This window comes from Lytechinus pictus, chromosome 1, assembly GCF_037042905.1.
Source record: "Lytechinus pictus isolate F3 Inbred chromosome 1, Lp3.0, whole genome shotgun sequence".
NCBI classification, from domain to species: Eukaryota; Metazoa; Echinodermata; class Echinoidea; order Temnopleuroida; family Toxopneustidae; genus Lytechinus; species Lytechinus pictus.
In genome coordinates this window covers 22,006,673-22,014,950 of record NC_087245.1, presented here as the reverse complement: position 1 = coordinate 22,014,950, position 8,278 = coordinate 22,006,673, and the positions used below count along the sequence as shown (strand labels likewise).

At 39.0% G+C, this 8,278-nt stretch overlaps 1 pseudogene; it reads left to right on the top strand.

Moving 5' to 3' along the window:
- The first annotated feature begins 1,967 nt into the window (after positions 1–1,967).
- On the top strand, positions 1,968–2,948 carry LOC129264457 (uncharacterized; annotated as a pseudogene).
- Positions 2,949–8,278: the final 5,330 nt, after the last annotated feature.

Genomic DNA, 8,278 nt, shown 5'->3' with positions numbered 1-8,278 from the left:
CGCTTGAGAGTGTCGTATTCCTCCTCCTGCTCACTTTCCATCTCATCCTTCTCATTTTCCTTCTCCTCCTTATTAGTGTATTGACTGTTATATTTCAAATATGGCATCAGTAAAGGGAGATTGTGTTGTTTTAGTTTAATAGGTGATTACATGTAAGTCCCACCACCACCGAAGATAGTCTAAGGGAATTTTTAGAAACGGTAGGGGACATTTCCCACATCTAGTTCAGGACTGACTTCTTAACTGGTGAATTGACTGGTAATGCAAACTGCACATTTAGGAACTGTAGTGAAGCTGCTAGACCAATAGAAGAACTAAACAAAAAGAGCCTAGATGGCAACTCCATTGAAGTACAAGAAATCCCCAAATCTAATCTTGTATTCAGCATCAAATCCGAATCCCTTCCAGATAATACAACCAAAACTCAGACCATTATTCAAACGCCACTTGAGCTGTCCTGTTCTCGGGTGAGCCCAAACCCAAAGGTGGGGAAGTACCCTTCGAAATGTGGAAACATGAAATTAAATGTCTGCAATTGGACAAGAATTGTGGAGCGCAATCGCTAGTAAGGTTAGTTAGAAGATCACTGAGAGGAGAAGCAGGCCAGCTTGTCTTGAACATGGGGATATATCCTTGAAAAAGTGGAAGGCTTTTATGGAACCGTGGAGTCGGGGGCTGTATTGCAGCAGCAACTCTTCTCTGCTAGGCAAGGGTTGGATGAATCAATCCCTGCGTACAGCACGCGCCTCTAGCTGGCCATTGATAGGGTAGAACGGAAGGGCATTGTTAAAAGGAAGTTAAAAACAAGCTAAAAGAGATGGAAATCAACAGTTGTAGCTCTAAATAATGTTAGTGGTAGGCCTAACAATGATAATAGTAATAGTAGACCATACCGCCCTCTCCCGAGGGGACCATGTTATAATTGTGGTCAACCGGGACACATTGCTCGAGAGTGTCGTATTCCTCCTCCTGCTCACTTTCCGTCTCATCCTCCTCCTCCTACACACTCTTCTTCCTCAAATATCTCTCCTCAATACAACAATCCGAAGGGAGAAAAAACGAACGAAGACCTCTGCCAAAGGGCGGGCAGTAGGTCTAACTTCCTCTCAAAAGGCCAAGCATACGAGCCCCACTTCCAATAGAGTACTGAATAAGATGATAGGTAGGGCAACCAAATCTGTAGCTAGGGTAAATGGTAATGATTGTAAATGTTTGATTGATTGTAGTTAGAACTAAAATCTCTCAATCGTACTATAAGTCTCCTCTCCCCCAAAATTCCATGCATAGTATCGATGAAATGATCAAAGTAGACTGAGGGAGCCAACGGCTTACCTGTCACATCCTTACATTATGTAGATTTATCTATTCTTTGTCCCGGTTCTCTCCCCTCCTCCCCAGAAATTGATGTACCTGTATTAGTAGTGTGAGATATGTCATATAATAGGAAAGTGCCTTTGTGTGTAGGGACCAATGGCAGTGATACATGTATTGATGTAGAGGACTTATCACATATATGTTCTTCAAAATCTTTGAAAAAAAAGAAAAAAGTTAATAATGAAATAGGAGGAAAGACAGAAAGCTTTGGACCAGAGTCAGCGACGACAACACAACAGTATAACATTTGCCCAGCTCACTGGACGACAAAATTTAGGAACCTCCAAACCTACAGTGACAATGAACTATCTTCAGCCAAACTACTTGATGATGCTAAAAGTTCCAGCCAAAAACAGATAAGACACAGACGACAGATGACAGAAGGACCTCGACAAACAGCTACGATGACTTCAGCAGACTACAACCATATATAACACAGCACTTTTCATTGTTCCGTCCCATGAGTGAGAGATGATATTTAGCATTCCTTTGTATCTATTGTTTATCTATTGATTTAGACAATTACATGGTATTAGATTTAATTCCTTATCCTGGAATTTCATTTCCACCTATATTAGTATTAAACAGTGTAGGAGTAGATTTCCCCTCTTAAAGTTCTAGATTAATATTTGGCTGAACATTGCCTACCAATTATTGAACAGTAATAATTTGACCATTAATATGACCACAACATCGACATCGAATATGCCACGACATACACTTCGACAGACAGACTTTCTTCCATCCCGTTTTTCTGGCGATCGGCTAGATAGGGAAGACTTGACCGCACAGACGGACTGATGGATAGACGGACTGACTTTTAATTCATATGACGACATGAAAGACGGGTTTGTAAGGAGGTTTAGCCCAGCTAAGTCTTCATACAGCCATGTGAGGGACTTTAACACAATGACAATGACTGATGGGGAGAGCGCAGAGGCGTATCTCCAGCGACTTTGACAGACTGCGTCTTACATCAATTATGGCGAGGCACAGATTAAACACAGATTGCTTGACTCTGCCTAATGAATGCTGCGCTACAATATTGATGTCTGCCTCAGCCTCTGACATAACTTCTGATGAAATAGCAGCTAAGGCGCAGCTATTTCTTGACTTAAGAAAGGACTCGACTCCACAGACAAAAGAGCTGACATTTTCTGCCCAAGCAGAAATTGATCTTCTCAGGGAGGAGATCAATTCAATGAAAACGACCGACACACCAATAATTACAGAGACCGTGGAGAGCTCCTCACCGACGATCTCTGACACCACGACGAAGCAACCTTAAGAGTATCGAACATAGTTTTTCCCAATGACGACAAGACCGAAGTCGTGAGCGGTATCGTGACTATCAGTATCATGATACTAGACGCGGTAAGAGCCCATACTGCCATCACCGTGATTTTACTGACCAGCGACCCAGACTGACATGTGACTATTGTCGCATTCCAGGACATGTCTGGCGGGAATGTCGACGGGAGATGGAGACACAGCCACGACCTGACTACAATGGACAGCGACAACATTACTACAGACAACAGACGGGCTACGGCCAACAGCAACATGATTTTTAGGACGGGAAGGAGTCAACAGCGCTCGTTGTCTTCCTTCCCGATCTAAAAATCAGACCAGACCAGGCCTGACATTGACTTGACTTCGACTCATTTAGGAACCGAGGACGTAGAACTAAAGTTGACAGATAGAAACTTTGTGAAAGGTCGCTTACCAAATGGCAAGAATGTGTTCATTTTGTTTGATAGTAGAATATAATCTCCGCTAATTATGTTCAATCATCTTCCTACCGTTCTAGCCACCCTAAACAGAAAGTAAGACCAGTTAGGTTTAAAATCGGAAACGGTCAATTACTAACGGCCTTTTCTGCTATCAAACTACATGTGTTCATTCAGGGTCATAAGTTTGAAATTTCCGCTTTGGTAGTAAACAATCTTGTGGGAGTAGACATGATTTTGGGCAACAATTCCCTTTCTGATTTAGACGGTACACTCCATTTTAGGAATCATGTATTCAAGATTAAATCTAAGAAGAAATATATTGATAAGGTTAGAACTATTCTACAAGGATATCCACAAGCCTTTAGCCAATCAGATACTGACCTAGGATGGAGTAACATAATAACACATAATATTTCCCTTACTTGGATATTATCATCTATAGTAAAACCATAGAAGAACATGTCACCAGGTTGGAATCTGTAATCCAATGCTTGTCAGAGCATGGATTCAAGCTGAAAGCATGCAAGTGCAAACTGCTCCAGACGGGTGTGAAATATCTAGGTCATATAATGTCTTCTGAAGGCATAGCTAGATTAGAGTAGAGTAGATTGAATAGTTCCCCTGCCCTGCAATATGCAGACTTCTCAAAGCCCTTCATCTTGCTTACAGATGCAAGTACTACTGGTTTAGGAGCAGCCCCATACCTTTTAGATGAGAAAGGTAAAGAAAGGGTGATAGCTTATGGGAGTCGGTCACTGAACAAGAGTGGAAGAAATTGCTCCGCCCATAAATTAGAGTTCTTAGCTTTAGAATGGGCTGTGACTGAGAAATTCCATTATTTTCTCTATGGTAACGAGACCCATGTACTAACTGATAATAACCCCTTAACTTATGTTCTCACCACTGCTAAACTAGATGCGACTGCAGAATGTGCCATAGTATGTGATGGAGTGTGTGTGTGGGTGTGGGTGCTTCTGTGTGTTTGTGTGTTTTTGATGAATCTGATGATGACACAGAGGGTAGGGATTTGTAAAGATTTATTTCTTGTCTATTTTGTATATTATGTACTGTATATATTTATCATTATAATTTGTATGTATTTTAATTAACAGGGCCCAATTGTAAACCAGCTTTTTATCTTTGTTAATGTTTTTATCATGTATAGCTGAATTGGTTACTCTGTATAAAGATGTGAAATAAATAAATAAATAAATAAACCACTTCACCCGATACTCGGTAGCTATTTCCACAAAGAATCAGACAGCACAAACTACTGCCAAGATTTTATTTGATCCCTTTCTTGTTCATTACGGATTCCCTGAACGACTACATTCAGATCAGGGCATAAACTTTGAATCGGATGTCATCCAACAACTCTGTAAGCTAGTAGGTATTGAGAAATCTATCACCCACAGGGTAATGGGAGTTGCAAAAAGATGAATCGTACCCTAGGCACGATGCTAGGCACCTTGACTGAAGATAAGAAATCTGACTGGAAGACTTACGTAGCTCCTTTAGTTCACGCCTATAATTGTACTAAACATAGTGTGACTGGGTTTTCTCCCTTCTATCTAATGTATGGCTGACATCCCTGCCTCCCTATATTTTTAGGACTTGATGCACAGGGTGATGATATTGCGAGTACTCCGATTATTAGGTTAGACTATGCTTACAAAGTTACATCTGAAAGGAATGATCAAGCAGGAGCTGAGAACAAGGGACGATATGATCAGAAGTTTAAAGAGAACAAAATTGAATTAGGAGATAGGGTCTTAGTTAAGATCAAGGGTGTCAAAGGAAAGAATAAGTTGGGTGATATATGGGGAAAGGATCCCCATATTTTGGTCGAGCAGCCTAGTGAAGACATCCCAGTATTTAGAGCCAGACCTGATGGAACTAGGGGTAAGAAACGTGTCTTACATTGTAATCTCCTTTTGCCGTGTAACTTTCTCCCCAAAATAGACTCCCAGTCCAACCGTTAAAATGTAGCGAAGAACAAAGTAACCCCACCTACAAACCTTGATATTAGACAGGACTCAGAAATAAATGAAGAAGAAGAAAGTGGAATTTCCCTGTTGACAGGCAAGAACAGAATAGTGACAACGATTCTGAAGTGAACTTTAGTCGATCATTCCCTCAAAATAATGATAGTACCTTAGGCCCAACTAATCCCAATCCTGATGCGGAAATTGAAAGTCTTGTGGATAGTGAAAGTAATGATGCCCCTGTTAATGTTGATCCCACTCCCGTCCCTTCAGATGACGAGCAAGAGACTGCCTCTGTCGAAGAGGAAGACTGTCCCCCAAGACGGTCACAAAGATGTTCTCGTGCACCTGATAGATTAGCCTATAACCAGAGTTAAATTGTCCAACAAATTATTGGAAAAAAGTACAATTGTATGGCCTGCTGGTATTGTTTTTCGTGAAGTGTGTGTTTTTGTTATTTTCACCATTAGAGATTGTTGTAAGTTTAATGACTGTGTGTGATGATGATGACGTTCTTTGGATCAGAGAGTGAGATATGCCATTAATAGGCAAGACTACTCTGTTAGAGACAGAAATAAAAAAAAGGGGCAGAAGTGATTTCTCCTAATTGATATTCCTCTGCTTTGCATTATCGAGTAGGGTATTGATTATTGCAAATTCTTTTATTTTGTTTATCAATTGCCATAAGGAACGGATTGAGTATGTTCTATTAGTGTATGGTTATTAAGTAAAATAACCAGGTTCAATAGTTTTGGACTATGATGTAAATATAAATGAATTTCATTGACTAGGTTACATTTTGTTGCAACCGAATATCATAAATTTGTATTCATTTTAATAATTTGAAGGTATGGATACTCTATACTTTCGAAGATTGCTACCTTGGATTGGAGTAATGATCTGTTTATCATATTAGTAAATAGTAGTTGACAAATTGAGAAACAGAAGAGAAAGAATATAGAAGACTATTTTACTTTCTACTTTATGGGAATAAGAGTTAGTTTGGTTATGAATTTTGACATGGCATTTGTGTTTGATTCAGTCAGTATGTATTATGTAATAGATCGAAAGTTCAATTTTATGGATTTTTTTGGTATGTAAATGGTCTGCTAAAGCTAAATGATTGAATATCAGTCATTATTGATGCTACATGTAATTTTCTTTATTCATTATGTTTTGTCTTTAATTGACGAAGTATAGATATGGTTTGAGTATTGTGATATAGTTGATATCGTTATTTTGACAACACAATAAGGGGTTTTATTTTAGGCGAATTGGGAAATCTATACAGTTACAGCATGGACCTTAGTAGGGTCCATGGTTACGGGTTGATAGTTGAGTGATATTTATTATATGTGACTTAATATTAATGATGCACGTTTTCCTATTTTTTTTTCTTATTTATGTAGAGTTTCCTATGCGCTTAAGTCTAAGTGTAAATAGTTTTTCTTGAATGTTATACATGTAGCTAGTTACCATCGAAGTTTTTGTGGATTCTCCTTGATCCGTTCGTATTACTTCATGACTGTATAGAACATGATGTATGCAATCAATAAGATTGGTTTCAAGGTGTCATATATGAAATAGGATACTTATTTTAGTAAACAAATGTTTTTAGTAAGCACTCAATTTTTTTTTTTTTTGGGAATGGCGAGGTCTCCATTCTGGTGGCAGAGGGGAAAAGGTCATGAGTTCCATCTAACCCCTATGCAGTGAGTTCGGGATACCGAGAAGGAACCAGGATTTAGGTCTGTTAGCGCTGAGTTCCAACTCAGATGAGGGGCTAGTTCAATGACCATCAAATAAGAATATATATTTCAAATTATAAAGTAATGCAACAAACATTAGCGCTGGAACACAATAGAAATAAGTTGTCATATACTTTTAATACTTATATCTTTGATTCTCTGACCTCAAAACTGTCACGGAATCAAACAAAACTTATCTTATAACGAGAAATAAATATTACATTTCATCTATCTTCTCACTGTATATATTATAAGACATAATATCCAAACCTAACTAAAATCAACATTCAAATATCTTATTTACCAGAGAATGTTTTGGAGATGGGGAGGAGAGGAATTAGTAAATGGAAAATATGTTAGTAAAAATTAAGTGGCCACTTACATACGCCATTGCTGACAGGGACGATTCGATGATGACTTGAACGATGATGGCGATGACGTGGACTGGATCGATGAGGTAACGACAAAAGCGGGAACGATGGGGCGACGATGACAACGAGAGGAGCAATGAAGGACAAGTCGAGGACTGGAGTTTAATTGATGAAGACGTTGACGCAAACTTGGAAGAACTCGATAGGTTATAGCAAAAGGAATGAAGGTTTCCAGTTGCCAACTGTCTGAAATACTTGAAATATACTTCTCTCTGTCACAGTCCACTTTATGTTGCACAAAATAATATTCTGGCAGCCTGGCAAACTTCTTCGTTCCAAGTATTTTTAGTAGTTAGTTAAGGTATAGAGAATATTTGATGATGACGATGATGGGCGAAGGTGCAGGGTGGGTTGTCAGATCGGGGTCCAAGAGAGGGGCATCAAGGAGGGGGTAGTAAAGGGGGGTCGCCAAGTGAGAGGTCCAGATAGGTGTGTCCAAGTGAGGAAAACTAGTTTGGGGTCATCTTTTATACGTAATTACATATTTACTAAACTCAATTCTAATTGGACAGGGATATCTGCTGATGGGTGTGACTTAAATAAAACTACACTTTTCATTGGTCAAGTTTAAGGAGGGTGTGGATGCATGTTTCAATTAGTTTGTCTAGTCAAGACTCATTAATAGAACAGGATGTCTGAAAGTACTTTGTTCATAGTGTGGGCAATTTGTGTAGGGGAACAAAGAGGGCACTTTGTGAACAAAGGTTTACCAGAAATTGGGGAGCTTTAAGGCCTGTAGTAAAGAATAAGTTCATTACAAAGGGGGATTACTTGTAAACAAAATGGGGACTTGTTGGGGATGACTATAATGGATTAAATAGAGGTACTGGTTGGGAGAGATTATAATGTCTTTAATAAGAATACATGTGAGCTTACATGTGAGCAGGAGAAGATTGAAATAGCATAGAGGAATGGAAATAAAGAGAATATGAAATGCAGAGAGATAGCAAGGAATAAGAATATGAATTATTGACAGAGATATTAAGACAGATAGATAACAAGATGTA